Below are 14,546 nucleotides of genomic sequence, written 5' to 3' on the forward strand. Positions count from 1 at the left end.
TCATCATCATCATCAGCTGGCTCTTTTCTACTCCTGCATTCCTCACCCACACCCTTAATGCCAGTCATAGCTAAAGGCCGATGTCAGAAATATAAAGTGGGTACGACATGGAGTGGAAATTAACAAATGAGTTACTAGTGTGATAATTTAAGGATATTAAATAGTCAGGATTCAGCCTCACATACAGTATCTCGACTTCTTGGTCTTCACCCTTCAGCTCTTCATTTCCCAGTCTTGTTTTCTTTACCTTTTGTTATGCAAATCTGTCAAATTCACAACGCTCTCTAGTAAACTTCTCCTGTGACTCCATCAGCCTGAACACACTTCAGAGTCGTTTGGCGAACCCATCAATTACTGGAACACAAAAGATCGATTAGCAAACAACAACAAAAAAAAAAAAACATCAGACTGTAAGCCAAGGAAGTAAAATGGTAAAAGTTATTTTATTGATAAATAAAGATAACAAACAACTATTACAGTACACAAAACAAACACGACACTTTAATGTATAAATCCTGCCACGATGTCACACCCGATAAACAAGAATGGCAGTAAATCAACACTATTTACAGAATTGCTCGAGTCTGGTAGTAGAAAATCGATTATAAAAAAGTCTTTGCGTAGTGAGTGGTGGAAAAAAAGATCTAAGGGTGGCAAACGATTCTTGAGGAGATCAAAAAATGTGTCTGTAGATTTAAATAAATTAAGATTTGTCCCAAAATAACTGCATCAATATTAGAGATCAGACTGGCATTGGATGTGAAGGGTGAAGCAAATCAGGATGTAGTCAAGGTCGGTTTGTCATTTTTCCAGTTTGATCCTCCGATGGCATCTCTAACATCATTGGCTGGTATCTTGTTGAGATTTACACACCTCAGGTACCCCCATAGTCCTTGTGTGTTTAGTTCTTACAAAAATGAAGTTTGACAAACAATAGGAGACGCTCAGGACATCGAGCTCATTCAGTTGGCTACACGTCACACTACACAACTTTTCAGCCATCGCCATGGAGAGTTGCGGCAAACATACCAATGACTTCCAGCCTGTGTAGTGTGATATCCCCATGGGACTCACCAGGTCATAAATTCCTGGTGTGGTCTTGTCTGTGAGAACTGAAATTGAACAAATTGTATCACAAATTAAGATAAAGAAATCAGCCTAAAAAATAAATATAAATTTAGAAATATCTCAGAGCAGAGTCCGGCAGGTGTACACATCAGTCAGGAAAGGCTGGCAAAACCAACAGGGTGGAGGAGTCGCCATTGATGTCAAAGAGAAGTTCAACTCCATCATGTGGAGAGCAGTGTCTCATTGTGGATTTGACTTGACCGCGTCAGGGATTGGGGTCTTATAAGGTTAAGGATACGGTGTTGACCTGGATTTGTGGCCAGACAGAAAGGTTCTTCTTCTACCAACCAATGAAGAATTTAGTGGAAGTGATACAACCGACTGGAAGATCATGTGGAGAAGTGATAGGACTGCTCATGGGTACCGATGTTAAAGGGGAAGTTGCCTTTACTTTTTGATTCCCCCTGATACGGTGCAAAAGGGAATCTGAATCTCTGCTGAGAAGTTGTGAGTGAGTCGTGTAACCTTCACGCTCTGCAAATCCTAATTGCGTGGTGGGCAATGAGACACAGCTATCACAGTCATTGAGCGTCACACGCTGTCCAGCTTGGAGTCTGAATACTGTGACACCTTCTTATTCCAGTATGATAACTGGCTGTCAACAAAACGGAGATACTGTGGAAATTAGAAGGTGAGCAGAAAAGTCAAAGAGAGTCTTGTCATCAGTAAGACCCTGACATTCCGAGATGTGTAATCTCAGATCTTTAAGGCAACGAGATCCACCAACTGTAGTTGTTAAGTGTGACGTTGTCCAACTTAAAGTCAAATAGTGTCACATTGGCTAAATGGTCATTTAAGGTGACTCCTAGTCAGGAGATCAGACACATTTACAGCAACGTGATCCACCAACTGTATTAAGTGTGACATGCCATCCAACTCAAAGTCATAAAGTGTGAAGCTGGCCTTACAGTCACTTATTGTGATTCCTAATCATAAGATCAGACGCCTTGAAGGAAATGAGACCAGGTAGGTGTAGCTGTTAAGTGTGACATGCTCTTTGACTAGACATTGGCATTGTAATTCTAGAATCAGACAGCATAGTAATTGGTGTCAAAATACAATGAGTCTGAAATGCTTAGAAAAGTAGAAACTGGGCAGAAAATTCACGAGGGAGTCATAGAATTCATTAGTCGTTAGATGCCCACCAATTAAAGTCATTAAAATCGGGTAGAATGACATTTGAATTAACACAGGACATTAAGCAGATGTCAAAATACAGTGAACTTGTGATAATTCAGAAATTTAAAGCTGCTGAGAATTTGCGATGGAATCGTGGAAACTGTAATCCTATGTGAATCCTAGTCGTGCAATCTGACCTCCTCACAGAGACCAAACACAGCAAGTCCTGTTCTCGTCAGACATGTTCCCCAACTTGAAGTCTCGTACTGTGATGTTGGCCAAATGCAGCACATTAATTGATTTGACAACATGCAGTAAGCTGGCAATCCTTAGAAAAATATTGTGAAGGAGTCATGTCATCCATTATACCGCACCATTCCTATTCGTGTAATGCAAGAAAGAAGCCCGGCAACTAAAGGTCTTAAAATTTGAAATGCACTCCAACTTGAAGTTGTGTAGTGTGATGCCAGCCTAACGGTCATTGCCTGTGATTCCAAATCCTGTAATTCAAAGCAATGAGGTCATGTAAATCCAGTTGTGCAGTGTGACATGTTCTCCGACTCAGACGTGTGTAGTGTGACGCCGGTCTAACGGTTATCGTGTATAATTTCAAGTCATAAAATTCAACATCATCAGATCCAGCAAGTCCAGTTGTTAAGTGTGAGGTTCTTTCCAACTTGAAGTTGTATGGTGTGACGCTATCTAATATCTTCTTCAGACGCCATTTTAAAAGTTCTCAAGGTTTCCGCTTGAACTCCATGACCCTTTACTAAATTCTACGGTTGTTTGTCATGAGCCGTTTTGTCTCCGCCTTTCCAAAAATAATCCCGGACACCGCCATCATTGTTTAGAGTATTCACATTTCTGAGAGAGCACACTTGCAATGACTCAGAACACTCACGTTAAGATTTAAAAACCTCCATCCCCGTACCCGCCTTAAAGCCACAGTCTTGATTTTCCATGCACAGGAAATGGCGAAGCACAGATGGTTAAAGGATGGTTAAAGCAAGAAGTAAGCTCCAAATATATTACAAACTTCCTATTCATTTTTGTTGTCGGAGCGTTCACAGGGTTCACCCATGAACGTGAAGTGATCTGTGACAGCTCTGTAGTAACAAATGTCCTGGTCTTCAGGGATTACCGAGGGAGGTCTCCACCCAAGAAATCCCTTTAAACGAGAATAGACAAGATGCCTCGGATCATTCGGGTGGGCACTTGTACACTAGCAGATATGTCTGTTTAACCCCCAAAGAGTCACGTCAATAACACAGACAGAGCGGTAACTCTCCTGCAAGCTGTTCGAGCTTCTCTGCCTCGTTTGAGGCCAGGTTTTTGGCATAGATTCTCCTGTGCTTCAGCAGAGTGTTTAATCCGCGGAATCTCTTCCCACATTTAGTACAAGAGTAGGGCTTCTATAAGTGAGTCCTTGCCCACAGTCCATGTAGAAGAACCGCTTCTCTCCTGTGTGGATAACCTGATGCTGCCGAAGATTGCACTTGTGTGTAAATTTCTTCCTGCAGTGAACGCAGGAGTACGGCTTCTCCCCGGTGTGAATTTTCATGTGGTGTTGAAGGTACCAGCTGTAGATGAAGGTCATCCCACAATCTTGGCAACAAAATGGCTGCTCCCCACTTTGTAAATCCTCTGATGCTGCTGAAGTTCCCCCTTCAGTCTAAATCTTTTCCCACACTGGTTACAGAAATACGGATACTCCCCGGTGTGAATGACCAAATGCTCTTGCAGTCCGCCGACCACTTGGAGGCATTTCCCACACACGGGGCAATTGTGTGGCTTCTCTCCGGTGTGGATTCTCTGATGCTGCAGGAGTTTGGTTTTACGTATGAACCTCTTTCCATAATCGCTACAAGAATGCAGTTTGTCCACCATAATCTGCTGGTGGCCCTTCAGGCTGTACTTGTAGGCAAAGGTCTTCCTGCACTCCTTGCAGCTGAATATCTTGTCTCAGCTGGGAAGCTGTTGATGGTGCTGAAGGATTCTTTACTTTGTGAACCTCTTTCCACATTTCACACAGCCGTAGGGTCTCTCGCCAGTGTGCGACAGATGATGTCGCTGAAGGTCGATTTTACGAATGAAGCTCTTCCCACACTCCATACAGCAGTGCGGCTGCTCCCGGGTGTGAATTTACTCATGGAATTTGAGGCTGTTCTTGTAGGCAAACGTCTTCCCACACTCCTTGCAGAAGAAGGTGTTTTTGCTGGTGTGACACCTCTGGTGGTGTTGAAGGGATCTTTTGTCTGTGAAACTCTCCCCGCACTCACTGCAGCTAAATGGCTTGTCTTCGCTGTGTGTCTTCAGGTGCTCCAGGAAGTGGCGCTTGTAAATAAAATGCTTCCTGCATTCTGTGCAGCAGTGCGGCTTCTCTCTGGAATGAGTCTTCTGGTGAGTCTGGAGGTACACCTTACACACAAAGGCTTAACTGCAGTAGGAGCAGCAGTACGGCTTCACTCAGGCAGGAATCGTATGGTGTGTCTGGAGATACGGTTTACACGCAAATGACTTTCCACAATCATTGCAGTGGTACTGCTTCTCCCCGGTGTGACTTCTCTCGTGTATGCAGAGGTAACGCTTTTGCAATAACTTCTTCCCGCAGTCTGCACACTCATAAAAATTCGTGGTATTATCGTTAAACTCGTTATCGGCTGTGGTGTCCCGATTCCTGCCATTTGGAGGTTGTTGTGCTGGTAAGGATTCCCCGATCCGGAATCAAAATAGGCGTTCTCACTTTCTGGAAAGTCGGTGAGAATCACCATGACGTTGAGGTCATCCAGACTTTCGGCAATTTCTCCTCTCTTTCGCCACAAAAAAAAAAAAATTAAAATCAGCACATACAAAACTCTGGAATATGACCCTCTACAACCACAGCCTCCCAACATTAAAAAAATTAAATAACATGCATTTTGTAAGTTAAACTTTGGAACTCCAAGCATGCCAAAATACAGCTAAACTAATGGGGGTCTGGCATCGGGGAGAACTCAGATGTCCTGATTAGTCCGACATTCTTAAAAAATGCAGCTAGCCTTTTTATCTCATCTTATTAAGGAATTTTGTTCTTCTTTTCCAGTTTTCCCCAACCACCAAAAAGGAGATGGTGAGTTAATGTAGGTTTGAGTTGGGGATCTCGGTTTCAAATCTCGGCCAATAAGCCAGCAATATGAACAGATCTGCACAATTCATGAAGGAGATTCACAAATCGGAAAAAGTCTACATTACAACGTTCATTTTTTCTGTTGTGATTCGAATGTGGAGATGGACTTACTGTCATAAATAACTTGCTACAAAAAACATAAAATAATAAGTAATACAATGTATTAGTATCATAATAATAACAGAAGATAGATAGATAGATAGATAGATAGATAGATAGATAGATAGATAGATAGATAGATAGATAGATAGATAGATAGATAGATAGATAGAAGTAAATATAAAATGCTACAAAATATATTATACACACACGAGTTCGCTCACGTGCCTACCCTCAGAGAGATGGTACTGAGCATAATAATTCACAGTAACCTATGATCAACGTCATTTTGGATTTTAAATCCTTAGCCCCTCTCGTTTAAAAAAGATATAAGTTTTTAAAAAATGGACTTACCTGTTACTGAGTAATAGATCAGAGAATCAACTTGGAAATATTTACCTAAGAATTAAATATAAGGATTCAGAAATACGTTTATTAAATGCATACTCGTTTGTCGCTTATAATAATCAATAATATCCTTTACGCTGATCTTGACTGTCGTGACTCTCAGGAGAATAGACTGCATTAACAATAATTATATTTCACTTAGTCCTTTCCATTAAAAATAAATAAATAGAAGAAAACATTGTTCTAATAAGATATTGAAGACGCACCATTTTGTCTTTCGACTAGATTCAGAGTCCTCTTTCAGTATTAACGGCAAGCTGTGTAATGCACCGGCCTGAACGCTTATTTATATAGAAAAGAGCGCTATTTTTTGAAAGCAGGCTTTATAATAAGGAGAGTGATTTCTTTTAGCAAATGTGTGCCCTTTGACCCGTTTTAAGACTGCTTTACATTTACAACAGGAAGATATGAACTTATGTTAAAGACCAGTATGTGTGAACCTGTTCTTCTGTCATATCAGCAAAAGAAAACCTTTTCTCAGTGAAGGAGGGGGCGGCAAACAGCGGGGTGCACGTGCAGGGTCTGCCAACTTCAAGCAGCAGTAACGTGGTTGCTCTCTCTCTCTCTCTCTCTCTCTCTCTCTCTCTCTCTCTCTCTCTCTCTCCACACTGAGCCATGAACGCACAGAGGCTGCTGTCAGTGTGCCTTTCTGTGAGATGGTGAAGGCTGTTTCACTTGAACTGTGGCTTACAGAGAACAATTAATAGCAGTTTAGATAGAGCAGGCTTTCCGTTGTTACAAATTATAAAGCAAAGGTCAGATAGATAGATATTTTAATCTCGTGATAATATTAAATAATAGATAGATGGAGGGACATGCTCCAGCACCATTGAGATGATATGCAGGAGCGGCTATAAGGGAGACCTGGCCGGCTGGGTATGAGCAGGAATATCTCTGGACATGTTGATCAGGCCTTGGGTTCATGGCAAGGTTACTCTTTTGATTTAAAGGGCCACAGGAGAAGGGGCAAGGAGGGGGGTGCCAGCCAACAAACAGGTGTTGACAGACCCTTGCAATGCAGAGGCATCATCCATCAAATTGCTCTTGACACAAACCCTGAACCAATCAGGAGGGTGGAGTGGGATTAAGGGTGGGAGGTCTGGGCGGGGTTAGGGAGGGGACAGGTTGAAATTCACCAATCACATGACAGGGGGCGGGGAACATCATTTAAAGTCACTAATCTGAGGGAAAGGGGAGGGGCAATCAAGTCATCACTCATTTTTGACTGACATTTTGACAGAGGCACCCTGCCTTAATACTCCTGATGAGATAGATGGACAGATATCTCTGTAAGACTAACAGACATACGTAACACAGACAAGGTGCTCGCTGCTCTCAGCTCCTTCGCAGGTTTTCTGCGTATTCTTGTTTAGACAAGCCATATTATCACAAGATTGGTGAGAGTTGACCAAGTCTGTTCAGTAGGCGGGTCTCCTCTTGCACCCTACGATTAACACACACACACACAGACACACACAGATCCTAGTCACATAATGATGCATTGCAGGAAGAATCCAAGCACACCACAAACTCACTGTGATGTCGTCATACAAGTGGATTTTGCTTTCCTCAGATCATCACTTGAAGCTGCAAAATATGCTGCCAGGAATTCCTAAACCCAAAGTTGTCCAAATAGATTTCACTAAACACTAAACTCCACTCACCTGCTTTTCTTCCCTTTCTGTCTCCAGCTCAACCATTTTATGCCCATTATGTCCAGTCACCACACACATCATGCAGATACAGCAATCATCAGTTTTACAGAATATCTCCCAACTTTTCTGATGTTTCTAACAGAGTTTCTCCTTCAGATTTCTGTCAGGATCAGTCAGCTTGTGTCCCTTCCAGGCGTCTCCTTCATAGTGAGGCTGCAGGTGAGTCTGATAGTAGGAGGCCATGCAGGTGAGACAGGACTTCACCGCTCTGAACTTCTTACTAGTACAGAAGTCACAATCCACGTCTCCAGGGCCGGTTTAATTCTGAGGAGGAGGAGAAGGAGGAGAAGGAGGAGGACTGATTGTTGTCTTCTTTAATTTCTTGATGACTTCATTCAGCAGATTATTTCTTCACAGAGCAGGCCTTGTGGTGAAGTTTTCTCTGCATTGAGGACAGCAGCACTCTTGGCTCTGATCCCAGCAGTCTGTGAGGCACTTCAGACAGAAACTGTGACCACAATGCAGTGACATGCGGTCAGTCAGAGTGTCCAGACACACCGAGCAGGTGAACTCGTCCTGTGACACAAACAGCTGGGCTTCAGCCATCGTCAGTCTGAGGAGAGGCAGGCAGAGAGAATCAGCCAGAGAAACAAGGAAGTGACTTGTGAAGAAACCAAAGTAAAGGTTTGTCTGTGCTCAGTGAGGATGATGATGATGATGATAATTCCCTACTGCTAGTCCCTCTGTAATAGCCCACCTCAGACTCATTCCACTTAAGTACATAAGTGTGACCCCTCCAGCCTGTCACTTCTCGGTGACACACACTTGGACTCGCTGTCACCATCACTAACAAATGTACAGATGTCTCTGAGACACATGAAGGCCCATATAACATTTGCTTATATCAGTGTTTCTCAACCTTTATCCATGTCTGCCCCATCTTTTCATATTAGTTTTTTGTGGCACACCCCCCAAGTTTTTCTGCACATGTTCAGATTTTATATTATATTGAGATCCACCCAACAACACTAAATTTTAAATTTTAATTTGGGAATACAATGTTGGCAGAAGTGCTCAAGTCTCAATCACACTGGGGCATCACTAATATTTTTGTCATGATCAAAATACATACATTTCTTTAGTTTTCATTAAATTTCATGAATTTTTTTAGTAATTTTATTTATTCCACATTTTAAATGAAAACACACAAACCAACATTTCTTCCCAGCTTTATTTACTCAATGCAATCTATAGCATCCAAGTGAAAGATTTCACAGCTACAGTTCAAACAAAATCAAAAACAAGACCTACTGAGATTAATAAAGGATCACCCCCCCATGTCAATGTCATTTTCTTGACCCCTCTTTTGCTTTAATGACAGCCTTGAGTCTGTTGATTCTTCTCTATCAGCTTTGAACACCTAAACTGAGCCCACTCAATATTTGCCCCCCACCCTTCTTTACAGTTGAACTCTTCAAGTTCGGTCACATTGGCTGGTGAGCGTTGGTGGTCTGCTATCTTCAGATCTTTCCACAGATTTTCAGTGTGATATAGGTCTGGGCTCTGACTGGCCACACCAGGACATTCACTTTTGTCTCCTTCAGCCACTGTGTGGTCCATTTTACTGTGTGCTTCAGGTTGTTGTCGTGTTGACAGGTGAACATTCTGCCCATCTTCAACTTTCTGCCAGAGGGTAGCAGGTTTTCCTCCATAATTTGATGGTATTTTGCCCCATTCATTTTCCTTCTACCCTAATGAGAGCCCCAGGGCCTGCACAACAGGATGCTGCCCCCTCCATGCTTTACTGTCGGTATGGTGTGTTGTGGATGGTGAGCTACATTGGTGGACCGTTTGGCATTGAGGCCAAATAGTTTGATTTTGGTCTCGTCTGACCATAAGACCTTTTTTCCACTTGGCATCAGAATCTTCAAGGTGCATTCTGGCAAAGCTCAAACGAGCCTTCACGTGGCCTTTCTTGAGAAGTGCGACCCTCCTGAACAAGCCACAGTGGTGGAGCGTTTGTCAAATTGATGTCACATGCACACCATTAATGACCACGCTGTGCCATCAAATCCTGTAACTCCTTCAAAGTGGCCATTGGCCTCTCGGTAGCCTCTCTTACAAGTTTCCTCCTTGCTCTTCCGTCCAGTTTGCAGGGTCCAGGGAGGGCTCCTTGGGATTGATAAAGCCTTTGAGATGTTTTAGTCTCCATCTCCTGCCTGTCCACAACTCTATCCCTGAGATCTTTTGAAAGTGGCTTGTCACCCATAGGCAGATGTTTGCTGTCAGTTGCTCTACCAAGCAAGGGAATGAATGAATAGACCAGGAACAGCTTCACTAATCACACTCATTACAGTTGTGCACAACCAGTAACCAGGGTCTGCAATGGGAATGGTGGGCACTTACACCTCATTGACTTTATGAAGATTCTTTAGGATCCTTTATTAATCTCAGTATTTCTTGTTTTTGATCTTTTAAAATTCTTCTGAACTGTAGCTGTGATATCTTTCACTTGGATGTTAGAGATTGCATTGAGTAAGTAAAGATGGAAAAAAATATTAGGTTATGTGTTTTCATTTAAGGTTGTAAAGCAAAAAAAAAAAAAAATGGAAATATTTCAAAGGTGGGAGGTTCTTTTCTATACTCACTGTAGCAATAAAATACATTGCTTTTGTCATTCCAACAGATGGTGCATTTTAAAAAGCATTGCATTTGTCATTTCAACAATGCATTTTTACAAACGTTTGTGATGCACCATGGACACAGCAACCTGACAGACGCACAAACACTGAATCGGACAGACACTGAACTTTTTTTATTAAAGTGAATGTGTTCGCTCTTCGCCTTGTTTTCTACTGCACGTGAGAAACATGTTTGATTGAGAACACACGTTAAACTTTTTTTTTTTTTTTACGTCCACTGTCATTTTTCAATGTGTCACTTTGCCCTCCCTTTTATATAAATCTCTTTTTGGGTCAAAATATGGTTCTTATTTTTTTATTTGGATGCTCGAATGGAAAAGTTTCACAAGTCCCGCTCTAAGCAGCTATTACGGGACACGCCGATCTGCACACGGAGGAGACACAACTGAGCGTGCGCGTGCTGTTAATAGGACGTGCTGGCACCCACACCATACCACTCCATCTTTGGATGCTGCGACGTGGTTAGCCCTGCCTGGTCACCACCAGACATGCAGTCCGTTCACAGGTTGAACATCGCCGCGGGTCCCTCTACGGAGCAGCTGTAGCAGGCTCAGCGCCGATAGTCCCAGTATTTTGAGATCACCCGCAGCTCAGCTCAGGTTGCGTTTCAGAATGGTGTAATGCTTCAGACGAAGCTCGTTATAAATAAAGTTTATTGTAAGCCTTCTAAAGCCAGCGCCAGTGGCGTCAGGACCCCGTGACGAGTGCCAGCTTTGATCGACAGCAGCACGAGCTCCATTTCGTTCTGTCTTTTGACGTCCTACCGTACGATGCAGTCTCTGTTTTCTACACAGATTTAATATACAGTATCTGTGAAATCGAAAATGATGTGTCACGCCCACTTCACCCCGGTCTGTACAGAGATGGCATCTATTTCAATCCGTTCACCAGTCGCTCTCAGATGACCGCAGTCCTTTTTGTGACGTCCTCGAAGCGGCGAGCTTCACGGCGCAGGCTAGAGCGGCACCAGAAACGGGCAGGGAGCGCAAGGGGTCTGAGATCGGGGGCGGAGGATGCCCGCTTGGCACCGCCTGGCAGACGGGCTTTACCACCCAGCACCATTTGTGGAAAAGGCGGAGAGGCGTGTGTAGACGACACTGGCGCCGTCGCCATGTTGTCGGGGCTGCAGCGAAGAAAAGGCGCTCGGCAGTGGTGGGCGATCAGAAGCGAAGCACCACAGGCCGATGTTTTATTTTGTATTATTATTTAAATATTATTTAAACGAAAATATCACACAGTACAATCAACAGTATATAACGTAATTCTTAGAAAGGATAATCAAGCGGGGTATCATACGTATAATGCAAGACGCATTCTATTGCAATGTTAACTTTAAATGTCTATTCAAAAATATAAATATATTTACTAGCTGTTCGACTTGTCTGACAGGCTGAAACATGAACAATCAGAACAGGCCTCAGCCTACTCAGTGTTAACGTTTGAATAAAATGCACAGCATTTGTCATTTCAACTGATGGCTTGCAACAAACATAAACACTGCCGTTATAAATCCCATACCAAATAGCATTTAAAAGGAGATAAATGCATTGTATTTCTCATTCCAACAGACGGAGCAGCACAAACGTCTGTAGTAATTCATTTTATTACTACAAATGTTTGTGAGGAGCAATCGGTTGGAAAGCAGAAGCAAATCATTTTATTACTGCATGCATTACAAGATACAGTTAATTCCAGGTGTACTGCAAACATTAGCACAGTGGTCTACATTGATTATTTAGATTTCAAGCCATCTTAGATGGATAGCACAGCTAATCTACCTTCATAAATGGATAACTGTCAGCGTATCTGTCTGGTTGCTATGTCTCTGTCATTCTAACAGATGGTGCTGGTGCATCATCAACATTTGTACCAATACAATTCATTACATTTGCCATTCCAAATTATGGTGCTTCACAAATATTAACACTGCTATTATGAATCTATTGACAAATGACATATAACAGAGGTGTATAAATTGCATTTGTCATTCCAACAGATGGTGCTTCATAAACATTAATGCTGCTGTTGTGTAGAAAGGCAGAAGGCAGACTTGCAATATGCTGTAGTCGCTGTGGTGTGTCGGTTAGAACACAGGAACTAATCCAACCATTTTAGGAACATCACTTTATGTTGAGATGCCAAAATTTCACATGAAGTAGAACAACTGTAAAGGTAGGTGAATGTGTGGTTCTAACAGGCAAACAACAAAATAAGACATTTAGTACATATATACATGTTATCTCACTATGCTATACACAAATGTCCAATAGGTGGCACTATAGCTTCACACTTTCAACTTAAGGTGTTTGCAATTACAATTTCAATGTGGTAACGTAAGATATTAACCTAACTACTAATTCAGAACAGTTCTCTAACTTTTAACACTTAACTTCTAAATATGTACATAAACACTTACATTTGGTCAACAACGCACAAACTTAAACTTTCTCTAGTGGCTCCAGTAGTTCCGGCTTTCACGAGGTACATCTCACAAACGCACATGCTCACTGCACACACCACGGTTTTCACGTGATCATGCTTCAGTGCCTTAAAGGCACAGGAGCCTTTTTTACAGCCGCCATTTGACCTCTTACGTCATTCTGAAGGTTTTTCACTGGAAGGCTCATCGTCAGATATTTCTGGAAGTTCTATAAGTCGGGTCACAGGTCGAGTATACACTCTTCCATTAATCCTTACTTCAGCTGTTCGAACTTGTCCATCAGCTCCTGGTATGACGCGCAGCACTCTACCTACAGGCCATGAAGCTCTGGGTAACTGTGGATCAAGAAGCATTACTACCTTTCCATCAGCTAGATTAGCTGCCTCTTTCTGCCACTTCTGACGTGTCTGAAGATTTGGTAGGTAATACTTAAGAAAGCATGACCAAAAACTAACTGCCAGCACCTGGCTGTGTCTCCATCTCCTTCTAGTCAAGAGATCTGATTCAGGATAGACAACCTGAGGAAGAGATGAGTCAGGTTGCCCCATAAGCAGATAGTTGGGGGTCACTGGGTCAAGATCAGCTAAATTGGAAGAAACGTACCCCAAAGGTTTTGCGTTTAAGATCCCTTCTACTTCCACTAGAATTGTCCTCAGCACCTCTTCAGTAACTGTTTGCGACCCCAAGGTTATGTTAAGTGCAGACTTTATCGAAACGAATCTCCCGCTCCCAAGCACCACCAAAATGTGGTGCACCTGGTGGATTGAACTGGAACCTAATTTTTTGTTTGGCTAGAAGCAACTTAAGATCATTTGTCAAACTTGCAAAGGCCTCACACAACTCTCGATTACTTCCACGGAAATTTGTATCTTGATCACAAAGCAATTCATAGGGTTTTCCCCGTCATGGAATAAAGCGTCAAAGGGTCATTAAGAAAGAGTCTGCATCCATGCTATTAAATATGTCCAAATAGACACACCTGGTTGTAAAACATTTAAATACTACTCTCCATCTCTTTTCATTACGATGGCCGACCTACACAATAAAAGGCCCAAAGCAATCCACTCCAGTACTATAGAATGCTGGCTTAAATAAATGGAGCCAGGCTAGTGGCAGATCGGCCATCTTAGGCATTTGAGGTTTAGCTCGCCATCTTTGACACTCTCTGCAAACATGCTGATGTTTCCTAATTGCCTCTCTTCCTCTCAGGATCCAGTATGTGCGCTTAATTTCAGCAAATAAACGTTCTGGTCCAGGGTGACTAAGTTGTTCATCATATCTTTGAATCAGCAATTTTGTCACAGGGTGAGTAGGATCCAATATAATAGGATGCATTGCATCACATTCCAACAGCTCAGCTCGTCGCAGCCTACCACCAACTCTGATAATTTCACTGGAATGGTCAAATTCTGGAGATAAGGTTATCAGTCTGCTACTAGAAGAAACAGGTTTACCTTCTTGTAGTTGATTGAACTCATCAGGAAAACTATCTATTTGAGCCCTTCGTACAAGTAGCAATTCCGCCTTTTGGTAATCAGAGGCACAAGGTTGATGATCTTGCTCAGTTCCTTTAACTAATCTCACAGTGGCTTCCAACAACTCACCATAGGTGCGAAACTGAGTAGTATCTGGAATAGCAGGTACTAAAAGTAGGAGGACTGTACAGGGTTTAGGAGGCTTTAATTCAGCTATATCTTCAGCAACATTGGTGCAAGTCATTTCAGGCCAATCCCTTTGGTGCTGTAGGAGAAAGGGTGGTCCAAATCGCCAGTAACCTGGTTTTGCTATCTCTATTAAGGTCTTTCCTCTAGTAATGTAATCGCTGGGTT

General features: G+C 42.5%; 1 long non-coding RNA gene across 1 annotated transcript; it reads right to left on the bottom strand.

The window, feature by feature from the left end:
- Positions 1-424: 424 nt before the first annotated feature.
- Positions 425-13,405, bottom strand: LOC120528342. The gene is made up of 4 exons (XR_005633493.1): positions 12,694-13,405; positions 7,585-8,188; positions 5,867-5,911; positions 425-5,057 (listed from the first exon to the last, which is right to left on the bottom strand). It is a non-coding gene; the product is annotated as an uncharacterized LOC120528342 (long non-coding RNA).
- Between the last annotated feature and the right edge of the window lie 1,141 nt (positions 13,406-14,546).

This window comes from Polypterus senegalus, chromosome 4, assembly GCF_016835505.1.
Source record: "Polypterus senegalus isolate Bchr_013 chromosome 4, ASM1683550v1, whole genome shotgun sequence".
Taxonomy (NCBI): domain Eukaryota; kingdom Metazoa; phylum Chordata; class Cladistia; order Polypteriformes; family Polypteridae; genus Polypterus; species Polypterus senegalus.